This window comes from Thalassophryne amazonica, chromosome 9, assembly GCF_902500255.1.
Source record: "Thalassophryne amazonica chromosome 9, fThaAma1.1, whole genome shotgun sequence".
NCBI classification, from domain to species: Eukaryota; Metazoa; Chordata; class Actinopteri; order Batrachoidiformes; family Batrachoididae; genus Thalassophryne; species Thalassophryne amazonica.
In genome coordinates, this window is record NC_047111.1 from 97831381 (window position 1) to 97851944 (window position 20564).

The 20564-nt window shown below is 39.4% G+C and overlaps 1 protein-coding gene and 1 long non-coding RNA gene across 2 annotated transcripts in view; both read right to left on the reverse strand.

Moving 5' to 3' along the window:
- alcama (activated leukocyte cell adhesion molecule a) overlaps positions 1-20564 on the reverse strand; it is a 434306-nt gene that overhangs the window by 229128 nt on the left and 184614 nt on the right. The gene's annotated exons all lie outside the window — the stretch shown is intronic.
- On the reverse strand, positions 4466-20348 carry LOC117517705. The gene is made up of 3 exons (XR_004562805.1): positions 20337-20348; positions 14441-14446; positions 4466-4621 (listed from the first exon to the last, which is right to left on the reverse strand). It is a non-coding gene; the product is annotated as an uncharacterized LOC117517705 (long non-coding RNA).

Consider the following 20564-nt stretch of genomic DNA (forward strand, 5'->3'; position numbering starts at 1 on the left):
TTATTCACGAGTGAGGGGACAATGTAGCGTGAGTTTGGCTGGAGAATTGGTGCAGCACAGACAGTATTGCATTCGCTCTATACCGTACTGTTGTGAGAAAAGGGAGTAGAGCCAAAAGGGGAAGCTATCTATTCACTGGTCAGTCTTCGTTCCTACTCTCACCTATGGTCATGAGGGTTGGGTCATGACCTAAAGAACTAGATCACAGGTATAAGCGGCCAAAATGGGTTTCCGCAGTAGGTTGGCTGGGGTCTCCCTTAGAGACAGGTTGAGAAGCTCAGTCATTCGTGATGGGCTCAGAGTAGAGTCACTGCTCCTTCAAGATGAAAGGAGCCAGCTGAGCTGGTTCAGGCATCTGGTAAGTATTCTTCCTGGGCGCTTCCCTAGGGAGGTGTTCCAGGCATGTCCAGCTAGGAGGAGACCCCAGAGAAGACCCAGGACTAGGGGGAGAGATCACATCTCCACACTGGCCTGGGAACACCTTGGAATCCACCAGTGGTTAATGTCGCCCAGGAAAGGGAAGTTTTGGGTCCCCCACTGGAGCTGTTCCCCTGTTACCCAATCCTGGATAAGCAGTTGAAGATGAGCTCAATTATACCAGAAGCTTGGTGATGACTACCAAAAGCATCTGGTGTCGGTCAAGCTTGCTAAGAGACATTTAACCAAATATTAGTGGGGAGGATGTTCAAGGTCACCTTGTACATTCTCCATGTAATATGGAGTTCTGCCAGGAAGGACAACCAACATAAAACTTATGTCAAATCAACATGCAGATCCATCTCAGATTTGCTGTGGCGACCACGAGTGAAAACAAGGGAAAAGATGCTGTGACTTACCAGAGTCATTAATGGCATAGTTGACATACTCGTACGCTGTACAATCATTCCATTTTGGCAAAATAACAGTTAAAAGGCATCACTAAAGACCCAAATTACTATGACATTCATGTCCATGATGGGTGTATGTAACACTCTGACCACAAATGTATCTATTTCTCCTTAATGCTAAAAAAAAATATATATATATATATATATATATATATATATATATATATATATATATATATATATATATATATATATATAAATCACTCTGGAAAAAGCACCAGATACAAAGGAATAGAAAATTCTCATCTACCAAGATCACTAAAGAAAATGTAAAAAAACAAAAAACAAAAACAAAACAAAAAACTGTTTTTCTGTGATTAAAGTGAATCATGAGTAAATAAATCCCATGATAATTTAACGGAACTCAAACAAATGTACTATAACAGCTTCCATCTAATATATGTTGCAACATCACTGTATAAATGTGAGATTGTGTTTGTCAACAACAGAAGTCTAAATGTTCCTTTGGTGTTTTTTTAAACAACTAATGAAAAGCAATTCCTCAATTTGAGACATTTTAAAAACCTCTGTCAACAAGCCCAAAACATTTATTTCCCCTCAGGCTCTTTTGTATGAAGTGATGTATTTGTGTTTTAATTTAACTACCCATTTGACCACCTCAAGCATGCTGGGGTTTTCCGTTTTTCAAACGGCATCACTATGACTGTGGCCTTCCAAATATCGTTGTAGATAGAATGTAACATGTAATTTTTAGCGTGTTTTCACATCATGGGCCATATCTTTGATGGTGGACACAAAAACAAACTGTGCAAATCAGCTTGGGGTGTGCCATCGTTTGTCAGTGAGGAGTAGTGTTTTATTTGTAGTAGTGTTGGATTTCCTGTGTTCCTGGATGTGTTGTAGTCCAAACAAAACATCAATCAATCAGAGTGGCACATGTCCTTCAATTCAAACAAGAGTAAAACCATTTAAACCAGAGTACAGCAGGTGCCCAGCGCTGTGGCACTAAGAAAGAGGACTCAAATGAAAGAATTTCTGGCAACTCAACAGATTAGTACCAACCTATAAGACCACACAGCAGACAGCAACCACCAAAGCTCCCCGAGGTGAAGCAGTGCAGCACCAAGCTGAAGTTTAATATTTCTCTCTGCATGTTTACTATAATTTCATTTAATAGTTGTTTTCAATTAACTTTTGTATGGCTACATATTAATACTGTGACATTATCTAGCATAAAATTGTGCATGCAAGGCTGACATAGTTTGATAGAGAGACAAATAGCTCTCCAGTTCTCCGAATGAAAAAATGTAACGTGTGATTTTTTGCATCCATTTCGCGGCCGCTTTTGCGTCCCTCAGATTATTGCCACGTATGACTGCATAAGCCTAGTATAGATGGTATGCCGCATTACATAACGCCCTGCTCTGCCACAAGCTGATTTGCTAATTCAGGTGCACAGGCAATCAACTCCTAACAGACATCTCAATTAGCAAATCAGCTTGTGGGAGAGCAGGGAGAGATAGAAAATGTGTAGGTTCATATTGGAACTTTGTGAATGTGTGAATGTACTATGGTTGATTTTTTTAACGCATGCATGAGGCTTGTGGCTTCCCCGTCGTGATACCCATTCAGACTGTCATACCATTTCTCTGTGGGATGTCTTGCACTGAACCCGTTTTCTTTATCTTCAGACTTCACTCTAAACATGGTCACCCAGTGGCAATTATGGAGGAGATATTGCATGGAAGAAAATAAAAAATTCTGCTGTACAACAGTGTGTGTGTGTGTGTGTGTGTGTGTGTGTGTGCATAAATGAAAAGAAGATTAATCAAGGCTCAGCATAGACATTAGGGGTGTCGGAAGAAATCGATTCACGTCCGAATCGCGATTCTTATTTATTACGATTCTGAATCGATCCAAAATGTCCAAGAATCGATTTTTAAAAAGCATTTTTTTAAACATTTTCTTGCTTACTCGCTGCGTGTACTGTTTGTCAGGCAACGGCTTCCGTACTACAGCGTCCCCGCAAGTGGGGTGGTCTGGTGTGCTTCAAACACTTGTGAGCTGCAGAGTTCAGTGGCTGTAGCTTAGCATGGCGGATGAAGAGCTAATTCAGCCAGCACCGTCTTTGCTGAAGGCAAATGTTTGGGCACATTTTGGATTTTATTACTTGCTGCGTAAGAAGGAGCTTGATATGACTTATGCAGTGTGCAAAATCTGCAAAATGAAAGTCAAGTACTTCGGAAACACTTCAACTCCGCAAGCCCACATGCTACGCTATGACCCGGAGCTAAAAGGAGTGGAGCAGCGGTCTCTGCCGACTACTGACCAGCGCTTCGCTAAACTGCCAGCCAACTCCGAACGCGCAAAGCAGATAAGTAAATTTACATCTAGAATCACTTTATTAACCTTGTAAAGCTGCATTTTCTTAAACGTAAACATTTTTAAGTAATATAACTATTTCTCAGAGCTCTTTGAATCGAAAATCGATTCTGAATCGAATCGTCACCCCAAGAATCGGAATCGAATTGAATCGTGAGTTGTTGAACGATTCACATCCCTAATAGACATAAGTTAAAGTGTTGTTCCAAAAAATGTGCACAATGGGTTAAAACCAGTTACTACCAGATGAAATCGCAACAAAACAGACAACCATTTTAAGCCATTATAATTAATAGCAAGGACCTATTTATAGATATTGAACTATGACCATGTCTGGTTAAATTCAGTGTGTAACATGTTTAGATGACCATTGGCATTAAATAAAAAGCCAATTCCACTATATTTAAAAACAAAGATAACTAGAGATCTATGAGGCAAGCTCAAAAAATGAGCCACACTGGTTACTTGCATGTGTTAAATTTCGGTAGTCGTCAAACGTTTGTGACACTTGAATTAAAGTGGTCAACTGTACCAACAATTTATGATGTCCTAAAACAACAAAAGTACAATTATCTCTCCTTGAAGACACTGGACCAGTATTACTTTTCCTTCATTGTGCGAAGATGATAGAAATCCACAAATGGTTAAGGAGGGGTTGTGCTTATGAGATCAATATCATGTGATATATTAATTACACATAAAATTCCAATTATCTCTCTGATAACACATTGGACCTGAACTGTTTTCCTGTATGCACATCTACACGTGGTGTGCTACCACTGTGTGAGGTGTCATTGAAAGCTGCCAAACGGTTTTGGATAACAAACACACTGAGGTGATTTTAGGGACTCCACAATCTTCATCACTTGCTTCTTAGTAAATGAGTGAAATTATTAAATCATCAAAACAGTTAATTTTCTATTGATGGACTAACGGATTTACAGTGGGGCAAAAAAGTATTTAGTCAGGCCCTGATTGTGCAACTTCTCCTACTTAGAAAGATGAGAGAGGTCTGTAATTTTCAGCATAGGTACACTTCAACTGTGAGAGACAAAATGAGGAAAAAAAAAAAAAATCCAAAAAATCACATAGGATTTTTAAAGAATTTATTTGTAAATTATGGTGGAAAATAAGTATTTGGTCAGTAACAAAAGTTCAACTCAATACTTTGTAACATAATCTTTGATGGCAATGACAGAGGTCAAACGTTTCCTGTAAGTCTTCACCAGGTTTGCAAACACTGTAGCTGGTATTTTGGCTCATTCCTCCATGCAGATCTCCTCTAGAGCAGTGATGCTTTGGGGCTGTCACTGGGCAACACGGACTTTCAACTCCCTCCACAAATTTTCTATGGGGTTGAGATCTGGAGACTGGGTAGGCCACTCCAGGTCCTTGAAATGCTTTTTACGGAGGCACTCCTTCATTGCCCGTGCTGTGTGTTTGGGATTATTGTCATGCTGGAAGACCCAGCCACATTGCATCTTCAATGCTCTCACTGACAGAAGGAGGTTTTGGCTTAAAATTTCCACCCCCATGCTTCACAGTAGATATGGTGTTCTTGGAATGCAACTCAGCATTCTTCTTCCTCCAAACATAACGAGTTGAGTTTTTACCAAAATGTTCTATTTTGGTTTCATCTGACCACATGATATTCTCCCAATCTTCTTCTGGATCATCCATATGCTCTCTGGCAAACTTCAGACGGGCCTGCTGGCTTAAGCAGGGGGACACGCCTGGCACTGCAGGATTTGAATCCCTCTCTGCATAGTGTGTAGCCTTTGTTACTTTGGTCCCAGCTCTCTGCAGGTCATTCATCAGTCCCTCCATGTAGTTCTGGGATTTTTGTTCACCGTTCTCATGATCATTTTGACCCCACAGGATGACATCTTGCGTGGAGCCCCAGATCAATGGAGATTATCAATAGTCTTGTATGTCTTCCATTTTCTTACAATTGCTCCCACAGCTGATTTAGTCAAACCAAGCTGGTTGACTATTGTAGATTCAATCTTCCCAGCCTGGTGCGCATCCACAATTTTCTTCCTGGTGTCCTTCGACAGCTCTTTGGTCTTGGCCATGGTTGAGTTTGGAGTCTGACTGTTTGAGGCTGTGGACAGGTGTAGATGACGAGTTCAAACAGGTGCCATTAATACAGGCAACAGGTGGAGGACAGAAGAACTTCTTAAAGAAGTTACAGGTCTGTGAGAGACAGAAATCTTGCATGTTTGTGGGTGACCAAAGACTTATTTTCCACCATAGTTTACAAATAAATTCGTTAAAAATCCTACAATGTGATTTTCTGGATTTTTTTTCCCTCATTTTGTCTCTCATAGTTGAAGTGTACCTATGTTGAAAATTACAGACCTCTCTCATCTTTCTAAGTAGGAGAACCTGCACAATCAGGGGCTGACTAAATACTTTTTTACCCCACTGTAGCTCCAGCTGACTTGGCGGCGGGTGCACTCAGATGGGTGTTTATTACAGTTTGTCCTCCAACATCAATGTTATCGGGACTTAAGACAGAAATGCTTCAGCAGATCTTTGTCTACTCAATCCCTCCTGACACCACCCTTAAGTCTTTCTGTGTCAGCGGTGTTGGAACAGCAACAAAGGAGTGATCTGTGTAAGCGAGTAAGGATCTTCACTTCAGCACATAATTGCTCAGGCAGGTGCCTATGTGGTGATATCACATTAGCCTCACTGATTAAGAGCTGAAAATAGCCGAGCGGGAGACTGAAAAAGAACTGCGTGTGGTCGACCTCACTGGCTTTCAGGCTATTGAATTTGACCTGTTGGTATGTGTCCTACATTCTAAAAGCTTTATATAAGCTTCCAACCATAAAATATGATGTGAAATAACACAAAATAAAAGGCAAAGTGATTTTTTTCCCCTGTCGATACCGTCAGAGGAAAAAAGGTGTGGCTGTTAATTTGTGCAAGGGTTTGTTTAATTGCATTTTAACTTTTAAGTTATGGTTCACTGCTGTTCATAAAGCAAATTTACTGTCAATCGTCCTGTCACTGACAAATGATGCAGCAGGAATAATGTCATTAAATTTCAGGCTTCCTGTACAGTTACAGACTCGCCTTTGTTCTACTGCAGAACACCATCTCATTGTTCTCTTCCATCTCAAACAGCTGAAGTATTAAAGGAACAAACTGCTTCTGCTACAAGTGTTTATTTCAGTGTTGATGCCACCAATTAATATTTCACAATATTAAAATGATAGAAAATAGTTTAAAACAAAATCACAACTTCTCAGAACAATTTGTTTTTCCAAACCAGCAAGCTAAAAGCCAAAAGGTATTTTACAGTAAGATAACTTTGAGAAAATATTAACTCAAAGTGCACTCAGAGTGCATACAGTTCACGTTTGCCCACATAAGTGACTATGCTCCTTTGTATGTATAAGCCAGATCAGATTCAACCCTCTCCTAAAAATCTATTTTAAAAAATCAACTCAATATTAGTAAAATAGCCCATCTCGCAGTGTTTTTTTTCCCCCTGAAATATCGCGGCTCCATCCAAAATTTTAATAGCGTTCCAGGAAAAGCCTTTTTCAGTAACTCTACTATACATCTATTGTGTTAATATCAAGGCTTTGAACCAGAAATGTTTGGTATTTTGCTAGGAACAAAAACAAAACCAGAAAATGTATATGTTTTTATGTTCCGGAACAGAATTGTTCATTAACATAACGGTATCCCTTATTTTTTTCATTATTGAAAAGGTTTCCATTTACAATGACCTGGTGAGGATGAAAAAAATAACCATTAACCGGTAACCATTATTGACCACGTTTATTTTGGTTTTGTGGAGGGTGGCAAAGCACTGGCATCCTTATGTCATGCTGAGAAACGCACCTGGAGCAGACAAACATCGAAGGACATCTTTAAAAACACTGAATTTATTTGGGTCATTATTATTATTCTTTTATATATTTATTTATTTATTTATTTATTTGTCTTGGTGGATCAAATGAGATTTACTTTCATGGCGAGCAGAACACTAAAGATATGTCAGATGCTCAACGCTGGCTGGAATATATTTCAACTTTTAAAATAACTTATTTTTCTTGTTGTTGACAGGACAAAGCACTGGAGTTCTCAAGTTATTAACTGGTTCGAGAACAATATTTTTTGTTGTTGTTCTAACCGGTTTGGGAACATCAATTTTGGGGTGGAACCCAAAACCATAAACATTAAAATACCGTTTCTGTTCGGAACAAAGCAGATGGGAAATAAATCTGGTTCAAAGCCTTGGTTCACAATATAATAACAGCTCTGTGGCAGTAACTATGAGGAGTTGAACAAAGATACTCAAATACTTGGATGGCTTGTGGTAAAAAGATGATCTTTTATGTAACAAAACAGGCATTAAAAAAGGCACCATAAATGGACAACAAAACTGAAGGATTGCACAGTAAACATGACATGAAAAAGAGGCTACAAAAATAACAAGACTGGCTTCAAAAACAAGGAAGAAAAACTACGTCTACCGCAATAGACCACAACATAAAACCGACACAGAGAACTGAATTGTGCTAAAAATGTACACGTCCAAATGAGAAGCAGGTGAGTTTATTGAGAGAAAAAGTGTGGTTGTCAAGCAACGGAAGAGGGAGAAGGCATTGAGTTCAGACTGTGGGAGCCTAGAATACAGCCAGCAGACGAGTAGTTCAGAGAAGATGACAAACAAGACACAGACGGCAACGCATGAAAAGCCACCCCCAACATTTACATGTTTCTGATCCAGGTCAGGTTCAACAATCTCACGCGTATACTGAAAAAAAAAAATGTTTCATTAGTTTTTCAATCATCTTCTCAACCAGATGTGACTGAATCAAGGTCCTTGGCAATGATATAGACAGACCCTCAGAAATATCACTATTGTGAAGGATTGGTACAGCAGCCATGGAAATGCCATCATCTCAAGTAGTGGTACTAGAGCCACACTTGAGAAACAGTATAGGCATCTTAGAAATCTTTGAGAAAGGACTCAGGTAAAAGTTAAACTAATCAGTTAGAATAGAAATTAAGCCAAAATACTCAAGTATCTGATATTAACAATCAAAGGTTGTTTTCTGACCTTAACTTACCTTAAGTAATTTCTCTTAATAAAAAAGCTAATAAAATGAGGTTCATTCATTATAGTACAGTTTATAGATACAGAATATTTGTGGATTAAGTATCAAATTTAGTAATAAACACTTCATTCATGATCTTTCAACCTTGCAAGTGAGAACAAGTCCTTTCAAAAGGTTTTAGATCAGGTTGAGAAACCAAACTAGCTGAAATCTCACCACAATGATGAAATGAAATGCTGAAAACTGTGCAAATTGGGCTATTTTGAGAGGAAGTTATATTATGGGTGTTCTACTACGTGACTGTTCAATTGTTGGGTATAAGATAATGTCTGGGAGCATGCACTGGTGCGGTGCTGTGAGTTGCCACATCTACCACACGGCAGAAATGTCTTGGGTCCACTCAGGCAGACAACTGGTCCATCCTCACCTCTTGAAAGTAACCATCTATCTGCAGCAGACAGGGGAAACACAGCAGAACCCTTGGACTTCTGCAGCAACTGGGCTTAGGGCTGAATGATTTTGGAAAGATATCTAACTGCAATTTTTATTTTTTGACAGATATTGCAGTTTGATTTGCGAATATATTTTTTGAAAGTCAAGCTTCAGTTCAGAATTTACGATGTACATGTAAAATGTGATGGAGCAGTACCACTGATGGGAATGTTGAAATATTATTGAATAAAATTAATATTAATCACTTCTGATTGGTGAACATGTGTAGGACGTGAGGAGTACAACACTCCTGGTGGTTGTCTGTGGCGCAGTGAGTCATATTTCTAAAAGTTGGTATGGACTAACCACGCCTCTGCCTGAAGTAATGAGCCATTTTCTCCATATGATGGGCCATTCTCAATATCAATGGGCCTACGTGAAGTAGAATGAAATACTAAGTCCCTTTAGCTGTTCGCTTGTTTTCACTTGGTGTCGCCACAGCAGATCCCAAGTGAATCTGCATGTTGACTTGGCACACGTTTTACACCGGATGCCCTTCCTGATGCAATTCTATATTACATGGCGAACGGGCAGAGTTCCAACCGGGAACCTTCTGCACTAGAAACAAGTGCACTTAACTGCTTGGCCACTACCCCTACATAAAGTAGCATGAAATATCAATTGATTTATTAATAAATTAATAAACTGATATTAATAAACTGATTTCAGTGTCACATTTAGTGGTTTCTTACTTAGGAGGTTCATCATTAGCACTTACATTATTTTTTTCGGGGAGGAAAGATAGATGATTTGTTTTTTTGGGGGGCCTTTGACAGTATAGAGGCGTGACTCAGAATCACAAGGCAAGATGAGATTTTCACACTCTGAAGTGAATGCCCCCAGCCTGGTGACACTGTGACTTGGGAATTGAAACTTTTCAAACTGAAAATTATGTAGGGAAATGTGTAAAAAAAAGTCTGTCACTTCCCACATTTTAAATGGTCTTTCTATGTATTCTTTTTTTCTTTCAAATAAGTTTATTGCACATTTCTAACATGTATACCATTTGTCAATGAAACACAAACATTTTAGATTAATTTCACTAATCAACAATTCAGAACAGAGTCAGACTAGAAACAGTACAGTCATTTTTGTTTTAGGACCTCAGGACACAAGGTCACATAGCACCCTGAGTGGAAGCATTGCACACCACTTCAGGTGATAGCTACTAACAGCATCACAATACTAAAAATGTCTGAGGAGAACCCTGGGAATCCAATACTCCCATCATTCAATGGTAAAATTTCATTTGGAAAAAATATATAATATATATAAATATATAAAATCTTGTTGTACTTCAAGGTCAGGATTTGTTACACCATTATGATACCCTGTTTTGTGCAAACATTTGTGCAAACAGATTCTGTGTTATACTATTGGCAGCCAGGCACATAGAATGTACGTGTTATGCTGTCCTCAGAGTGCAGAAATCGAGCTAATGAGCAAATTCTCATCTTTGAGAAGCCACAATCCAAATTTGGTATATTTCTTCATAAAAGTTCCCAAAGGAACATAACCAAATAACGAGCTCAACTGCAAAACACTTGAAAATCAAAACCGTCCAAAGATTTGCACTGATTTATATATAATAAATTGCAATCACTGTCCAACTGTCCTCGTGGGTGTCTGTGATGCCCACTGTAATGGTTCCAGTCAAGAAAAATGTGGACATGTGTGCCATTTTCTCTCAGTTTGATTGAAAAGTTACTGAGAATTTTTAAAAACCTGAATTTCTTTTCCTACCAGGCTTGGTAACCACCTTTCTCAAATAAAAACCTGAAAGCCTCTCACTCCTGAAGGCAAGGTTTTGTTTGCGCTGGAAGCTCAAACACAATTGCTCTTATCTCACGATTATCCAGTAGCTGAACAATGTGTTCCAGGGGAGATGAAAACAGCCCTTTGTAGGGCTCTCCCCAGCCTGCATTCATATCTGCAGAAGCACGTACAATAACACCGCAAACTTTCTACTTCAGATATATTCTTAAGAACTTTTGCCCTTTTGGATAATGTAAAAATAATTATAACAAATTAAATATTCAAAGGGGTTCCTTTCAACATCTCTTTTGTCCAAAGGTTCACTGAAGGGCCTTTTTTTACAAAAGGCAAAGAAAACGAATACAATAAACAAGTAGTTTATCTACACACCCACACACATATATATATATATATATATATATATATATATATATATATATATATATATATATATATATATATATATATATATATATATATATATATATATATATATATATATATATATATATATATATATATATATATATATATATATATATGTGTGTGTGTGCGTGTGTGTGTGTGTGTGTTGGAGTCTCAATGCTTTTCATATTCTATGTATTCTACATCCGTGTTTAACAGCAAGATGTTTCCAACATCTTTGTTTGAGCAACATCAGTCTTTTCAAATCAAAACCACATCTCCACTAGTGACATTGATTCATGTCTTCTCCAGTACATTGCGAGGCTGGAGGTGTATGCACGTCCATCCGAGTCACTCGTGAAAAACAAAGCTTCCCTGTGTTGCGGTAACGCTGCTAGTGAGAGATCATGTGTCTGTGAATCTGCCAGAATACTGCCAGATATAGCTAATGATTTCCAGTCCAAAGGGTTTTCAAAACCCACCCTCATCCAGCAAAATAAAACTCAACACTGCCCAATCTGGCAATATTGCCCTGCTACAACCAAAGGCTTAAATATTCAGTCATTTCAGACTGCACATTTTTGAAACAAGATTCACAATTTTACTGTAGACAATATATCTTACACACATTGGGTTGGGTATCAAGAACGGGTTCTTTTCAAGAATCGTTAAGAAATTATTTGATCCACCCACACTGACAGCCTTGTTACTTAACGATTACCATATCTGTCCTTCAGAGCAGCCGTTGTTTTTGAAGGTGTTTATCGGGAAAACTACCATTTCTCTACATTGATTGCAGACCCTGCAGCAGGTCTGTAATCAACCGCTTCTGCAGTGGCTATGCTTGAAACAACAAAGCAGTGCTCTGACCTGCTGCTTCATTAGTTCTATGCTTTGCCGCTTTTCAGAAGCAGCAAATCCACTTCTTAACCCCTCTCAAAGCCATTAAAATATGTCAATCGTGAGTCACTTTTGTGCAGATTAAAGTCACTAACTGGGACTCTTGTCTTGCTGCGGGCAAGAAACGAGAACCATCCTCTGTTCCGTTTGTACAGCTCCAAACACTGCACCGCTCTCTGCCGAGTCAAGTTAGAAAGAGAGTCTTGTTGGAATTAATAACTTCAAAGCGAATCACTGTTATAAATCAAATGACACCTCCTTCCAAACGTTGTAATACAGACAACAAACCAAAACATTTTTTTTCTCCCAAAATGACATGTCCTGAGTTTTTTTATGAATTACATCCTGATGTGCAGCGTAGCAGGCTGAGCTCAGCTCAGAATGTAAATGCTTTTGACAAAAACTGCAAATTTTGTTTATTTCTATTTATGTCCAGATATCAAGGATCCACCATGTGGAGTTTATTTATGTCCACAAATCAAGGATCTAGTGACCAATTTCATATTTATTCACTTTAAGACTCAATAAAATGCTGTTGACATAGAAACCTGTAAAGCCTACTTCTAGTACACAGAACATTCACAAGAGGTATCGATAAGGGAATCGATAAGGAATCACATCGATAAGCAGAATCAATAATGCCATTGATAGATAAAATCTTATCAATACCCATCCCTATACACACCTGTGGTGGGAGGGAGAAATAAGAATAATAATGAGAACTAGCGTGTTGTCCATGGGGCTCCACATGCTCTAGACTGGGTGGTGTTCATAAAATAGGTAGCTGTCATTTTTCAAGGGTGGTAATAAATTAAGCAAAGCTTGTAAGAGTTCGAATGTCGTGTGTCCAGAATGATTTTAAAACCTTAGACCTCAACATTTTTTAGAAGAGGAACTCAACCCTTTTATTTCTTGTTAATTATGTAGTTTTTTATGTTAATTTACTGTCTCAATGTATTTATAAATTGTTTAGATCCTTATCATATACACACTATTATTATTATCATTCTATTTTATTTTTATTTTGTCATTTGATTTTTAAATGCACCACAACAGAAATAAGTGTTTCCACTTTCTTGTGTCATCCACCTATTTTAGCGTATTTACAATTATATTATGTACTTATATTGAACTTACTAAATAAAATCATGCATGCACACACTCACGTTTTTAATACAAAGATGATTTACCACCCACTGCTGGAAATGTTAGTCCAGAATTTAATTAGCAAGGTTAGCTAACATCTGTAGTTTCTCCAAAAAAATATTAGTCCTATCAACATTACATTTTGGCACCACCTATCCTTGACCCAAAATACATAAGCATACCAAATGGCAAATGTCAGCTCTCACCGGTTTGGGCGTGATCAAAGCCATACACACAAACAGAGGCCACTTGGCTATTATAATACAGATAAGAATCATGATCTTTGGGTCAGGGGAGAGTTGACTACATTTTGAAGTTGATATAAATCTACCTCCAAATTTTTCCATTTGTCTCTGTTTATAATTTTGATGCTATGACATCACAAAACATTGAAAATGAAAAAGACTTCTCCCGGCTCTCCCTCTTGTTTGGCAGACGTGACAATGCATGGTGAAGGTGTGAGTCTGAGTGTGTTAATTGAAGTTAAATGAAAATCAAAATTAGTAAAAATCCTGCAAAACATCATTATCCAGATCCTCTGTGAAATTTAATGGCTTCTTGCCAACAAAATTAGTCAGGTTTCACTTAGTTGTACGAACAAATCAAAAACACACAGGTGCAAGAACACAACCTTGATGTGGTTGATAATAAATTCTCAGCACACTCCTGTCAAACTAAAGGCCAAAGAATCCAAATTTTACCTTGATGCAACTTAAATTAACAATAAACATTTCCCTTGTTATTGTTCTGCCTCTGCTGTGATAATAGCCAGTGATTCCTGTGGAAAGCTTTTATATATTTCAGCAATACATACAAAAAAGGTAATATATAAATTATAATAAGAGCACAAAGCCTTTCTCATATAGTATGTCAGACCGTCCTCGTCCAGTAAATCGAAATGTTACGCTGGAGATGGGTGTGCATGTTCTGACTTGTGGCCCCAAACCATGTTGCATTTGCAGTGAAATGTGATTGCTCATGTCAAGCAAGTCTCCAAATCGACATCCTCCCCCCACAGTTTTCCTCCGGAAAATATAAATAAAGAAACACCTAAACTCGGGGAGTGTGTTGGATTTAAACGCTGATTGACCACATGAAGTGTCAATAAACTGGCGGTTACATCTGTCATCACCACAGTGCTATTCACAAACACGTTGAAGAGCAGGTGGGGAGGGTTGCTCCTGCTTGGTTAAGCTCACTCCATACCTCTCAGATTTAGTTTTTTATTCTGTGTACTTGTTTGGACATGTTGACCTTCTGGTGAGGACATTTTAAAGTGTGTATCACTCTTAAAATAAAATGTCAAATGAGCTGACTATTCTAAATGAATAAAGAATTTTGAAAATATTGATATATTTCATTTCTGTCATTATTTTTGGTGCCCTGAGAAATTAAGTCATAAACATGGGGAATTTAGCCTGATTTCACCTGCTACTGATAAACGCTCAGAAACATGAACATCCCTGGTTCTCAAGACCAGGCACTTAAGTGGCTCTACTCTACTTTTTTCTACTCTCCTATTTTACTCTTCCTTTTAAAATATTTAGATATACCTTTGTATACTGGCATAGTTCCACCTTAGAATTCATTCATTCATCTTCTACTGCTTAGTCCAATTAAGGGTTGCGGGGGGCTGGAGCCTATCCCAGCAGTCATAGAGCGCGAGGCGGGGTACACCCAGGACAGGATGCCAGTCTGTCACAGGGCCACAAATAGACAAACAAACACAGACACACCCACACACACCTACGGACAATTTTAAAGATTCCAATCCACCTAACCCTCATGTCTTTGGATGTGGGAGGAAACCGGAGCACCCGGAGGAAACCCACGCAAACACAGGGAGAACATGCAAACTCCACACAGAAAGGCCATGGGAATTGAACCCACGACCTTCTCGCTGTGAGGCAACAGTGCTAACCACTAATCCACCGTGCTGCCCCTCACCTTAGAATTGGAATATAATATATAAGATATACCTTACTGAATTTTCATGATTTATTTTCACTCACTCTCTCATCTTCAATCGCTTTCTCCAATTAACGGTCGCAGGGGGCTGGAGCCTATCCCAGCAGTCATAGAGCGCAAGACGGGGTACACCCAGGACAGGATGCCAGTCTGTCGCAGGGCCACATATAGACAAACAAACACATTTAGACCCACACACACACACACACACACACACACACACACACACACACACACACACACACACACACACACACACACACACACACACACACACACACCTTCGGACAATTTAATGTTTCCAATCCACCTAACCTGCATGTCTTTGGATAAAGCGGGCAATTTAATGTTTCCAATCCACCTAACCTACATGTCTTTGGATAAAGCCGGAGCAGCTGGAGACAACCAACGCAAACATGGGGAGAACATGCAAGCTCCACACAGAAAGGCCACAGATGGGAATTGAACCCATGACCTTCTTGCTCTGAGGCAACAGTGCTAACCACTAATCCACCGTGCTGTCTGATTCAATTTCAATTTAATTCAATTTATTTAATTTATGTAGCACCAAATCACAACAAAGCTACCTCAAAGAGCTTAACACAAGTAAGGTCTAACCTTACCAACCCCTAGAGCAAGCACACAGGTGACAATGGTAAGGGAAAAACTCCCTCTGATGATATAGGGAAGAAACCTCAAGCAGACCAGACTCAAAGGGGTGACCCTCTGCTCGGGCCATTCTACCAGCACACTTGACAAAACAAATATACAGGAAATTTTTGGGAGCTGTGAAATTGTGAGGAATGTGGACTTGGATGACATCACCTAGGGTGAGACCCCTAGGGGCGCTCTATCCATCTCACTGCATTCGAGAAACCAATATTTCTCTTAAGAATGTGTGAAATTTTGATTCACTGGATGCAATGTTGCAGACATATTATAGCCCTGTTTCCACCGAGCAGTCCATGATGGTACAGCATGCTAGTTGTGTGTTTCCACATCCAGATTTAGGATCGAATACCAAAATAACTGACCTGTTTCATACCACTTTTTCAGCACCCTTCAGGTGGGTTACCAAAATTATGGCCCAGTTACAAAAGGGAGGCGCTAACCCGCTGCTTTCCACTGATTGACTCAACAGCTAAAGCAAAAGCTACAGTCCTCACATGCACATTTGTACAGTTCAGACTGGTTCAAATATTAAAATCATTCACACATTGAGTAAATATATTAAAACCATTCACACACTGACTGAATATAAAGTCTTAATTTTACCTGTTATGTCATTTCAGTCGGATTCATCATCACAGCCTGACGAAAACTTACTGACATAAAGTGTCCTTATTTTGGAAAATGACATCTGGAAATAATTTAATTCCTTACTGTAGCTGAAGAAACACAGCATTTATAGAGAAGTCCCTCTGTGTTTGTCTGCTCTTTTTAGCCTGAACCACAGGACACAGGTGCTTTGTCCCACGACAAGAAAATTAATTGATTTTAAAAGCTGAGTCACACCGCCTCATTCATTCATTTAGGCATTTACCACAGACATGTGTCGACTCTTCAGCATTCTGCACGTGATGAAAATAAATCCCATGATTCAAATTCGAGAGAGACAGTACAAGCAGAGAAGATGATGCAAGGTCAGGAAGACCCAAAACTCCCACCTCAACCAATGTGATCCAGAAGATCCATGATATGGACCTTGGTGACAGAAGAGTATTGTAAGTGAGTGTCATATAGCCAGTACTGTAGGCATTTTCCAGGACAGAGTTCATTCGGTTCTGAGGGAAGAACAAAACTTTCAGCACAAGTCCTGAGGCTTCTCATGGCCGAACAGAAATGCATGAGGCTCCAGATATTGAGGGAGAATCTTCGGCTTTTTACAGCAGATCTGGATAACTTCATGAGATGATTCATGACCATGGGCAAGTTCTGGGTCCATCACTTCAAACCAGAATAGAAACAACAGTTGAAGCAATGGAAACATAGGCTCTATCCACGCTGAAGAAGGCCACAGCTGTCTCATCTGCTCAAAATGTCATGGCCTCTGTCTTCTGGCATGCTGAGAGCATCATATTGGTGGACTATCTCCAGAAGAGACAGGCCATTAATGGCGCTTATTATGCTATCATTTTGCCACAGCTGCAGGAGAAAATAAAGCAGAAGCGGCGTGGAATGCTCCGGCAAGTTCAGCAGGACAATGTTCTGGACCACATGTCACTCATTGCAACAACTACCATTCATGAATGTGGCTGGAAAAAGTGTGTGGACTTACATGGGGGTTATGTTGAAAAATAAAGATTTACATTAATTTAGTTCTGGCTTCTTCTTGACTAGTCTCAAAACTTCTCAGTCACTCCTTGCACCAACTCATATTTCATAACTACTGTGCTTAATAAACCTACTACAATAGTTATCTATTGCTATTTAGGAGATTTCTTATACTTTATTTAAATTAACTAAATTTATGATGCTGGTTGCCTGCCATAGAAAAGCAAGTGAAAGAAGAAGAATTTGACAGAGGAGAAGAAGATTCACTTCTTTAATGTGACACAAAGACTTTTTAAACATGCCCAAAACCACAAATGTCCTGATATCGAGTCGGGGAGACTTTTATTCTACAGACACATTCTGAACAGTACAGTTCCGACCAGATTTTCTATCAAACTGGCTGAATTTTGTGTTGATCCTTTCGTCACTCATTCAAACCACAAAACTACAATAACAGCAACAACCATATCCGTTTCCTGGAAAATTACATCCGTTCGTATATCTGGGAATATCTGGAAAAGGCTCATCTGTTGAAAAAGACTAACTGTAGTGTGTTGTAGGATACATCTGTCATCACAGTGTACATCCAAACTGTCCCAAGATTTACACCATGTTGGAATTTGCCGTTTGCCATAAATCTGCCATAATGCACCATGGGAGTGCACACAAGGCAGATAGAAAAAAAACAACAACAAATGTACTCAGTTTACAAACTACCAAGCTCACAGAATCATCCAGCCACGCAAAGCTATGCATAACAGCTTTGCGTGGCTGGATCCATGTGCTTGATTGGATGATTACGCGGGACGGACTCTGATGTAGGAACAGATCCAACGAGTGGCTCAATGTTTTTTCATTTAAGGGTCCACAACCCTTGACACGCCCCCTTACCTGAAAAACAGTGGACATGAATTTACATGACTTATATACCATGCACCTCATTTATCAACCTGTTAGAATGTGATTTCTGATCATTCATGTATAAAAGGCCATTGTATTCATTTTTCTCTGCTTCCGTCCAGCTTGCAGACTGCAGCAGAAACGGCTGCATGTCTGCAGCTATTCTGATAGCTCAAATGTTAAAGGCTAAGTGTTCATTGAGGCGAGGAGTTGATTAACATGAATTAGCATAACAGCAAATCCACTTGTCTTCACTTGGAAAAATAATGGGAAAAGCTTGACGGTGCTGCGATGGGTGGACAGTTTGCTGCTTGCAGGAAACCATATTTTATGTAAAGCGTGTTTATAACGGCTGGTATAATGGGAGAAGTGCATTTCATTTTTGTGGGAAACTTCGATCAATCTTCCACAATACAAAAGTAGTTCCGTTTTTTGGTGCCACGGCTGCTCACAATGAGAGACGATTAGACTGTGATTTACACACGAGCACAAAGCACGGTGCTATTTTTTCCAGAGCACGTCAACCTGTGAAAAATACAATCAGCAGTTAATGTTGGTAAAAGACTGTTAGACTGCAGGTCCTAGAAAGAATGTGGAGGCTTCACTGTAAAATGACAATCTGAATTATAAACTAGAAGAGCAGTGAGAGCACATACTGTACCTGTACCTCCACTAATCTTGCACAATCCCTGAATTTTTTGCACTGACATCAACAAGGTTAAGTAGCCCAGACATTCCTGTCTACATCTTCTACTTGCACCTGGAGGATTCCAAGGCCTTCCCAGGCAAGATAAAAATATATAATCCCTGCAGTGTGTATTCGGTCAACTCAACCCAGCTGGACCGAGAGGCATCCAGAAAGCATCCTAATCAGATCCACAAACCTCCTCAACTGACTCCTTTCAATGCAAAGGAGCAGCTGGATTACGCTCCCGCTAGATGTCACAAGTCATGCCCATGTCTCAGACACACTTACTGACCCAGGATTACCGCTCTATTCTAAAAATTATTTACTAAAAAGCAAAAACCTGGTATACAAAATGACAACTGCTACATCACACACCACACTGCCTTAATTGATGGGAATAAAACATGTTAACCTTTGTAGTGCAGCAGTGAATTATCATCACTGTGTAAGTGATGCGCCATTTTTGCAGTATATAGGTTACAGTTGGCTACTGCATTTGTGAGCACTGTGCATTTTTCAACTCTGTGTGCCTCGCAATATGAGTTTTCAGTGAGTACTACTGGGCCTGAAAAAAATTATAGAGGGAAGCACCGTAATACAACTAAACAGATCAAATCTAGACTCAAATCTCCCAGGTACCTTCTGGCAAACTAGAGATGAAATTTCACTTCTTTTTAAGAAAGTCCTTCTCTGTTCCACTTCACTATGGAACTGGTTAACTGGTGATGCAACAGACAAAAGTCGCACTTTGCACAGTTTCTCCAACCACACCCACAGAATCCCATAACTCCTTCAGAGTTGTTATGGATGTCTTTATGGCTTTAGTCACTAGTCTCTTTCTTGTACGGTCACTCAGTGTTTGAGAACTGCCTACTATATGCCATACAGGGACAATAAAATCCTTTTTATCTTACCTTATCTTATGTTATCAAGTACCAAACTTTGGATTTCATGAAGATGGATGTAAATAAAGCCCAAGACACATTTAGTGACTTAGAAATGTTCATGTATCCATGTCCTGACTTGTGTGTAACAGTGTTGATTGGTATAAACAATAATCCTTATATTTAGTTCGGGGGACTATGCATAACAGATGCAATTCCAAAAAGTTGAAGCTGATATTTTGTTAAATGTCTTTGAATGAAAGTAGAAAGACTACACCACAAACACATCGACATTATTTCATTTCATCTCTGCTGAATGCCATTTAATTCATGCCACTTTTTTATGTTTGGAACTGTTTTACTTGTGAAACAAGTGTTTTAAATGAGGAAATGCTGAACTAAAAGGCTCAAAGACTATTGGTAAGTAAACGAAGGATCAGGGTTCTCCTCAGACAATGGAATAAGAGCACTGCGCCATTATACTGCCATCCAGCGCCACTATACTGTGGCATCATCTCGCGATCTCTTAGCGTGAGACTTGGTGGGAATCTAGCTGCGCGCAAACCCATTTTTGCAGGGAAATTTGACAATGATAAAACGCAAGTTTTACATGAAGCCTGATGATCAGAGGACGATCTCTGCAATTTTTGTTTCATCTTGGCGGTGACCACAGGCCATGCGGGGCACTGCAATAGTCTGTTCATCCAGGGAGGGGGCACGCCATTGGAGAGCATCACGGAGGCTGAGGTCGGTGCACAGGCAACTCGATCGACGTCTGCAGCAAGATCGATCAGATTGGAGGCTAACAACAATGCTGCAACCCCTGCAACAGGGAACA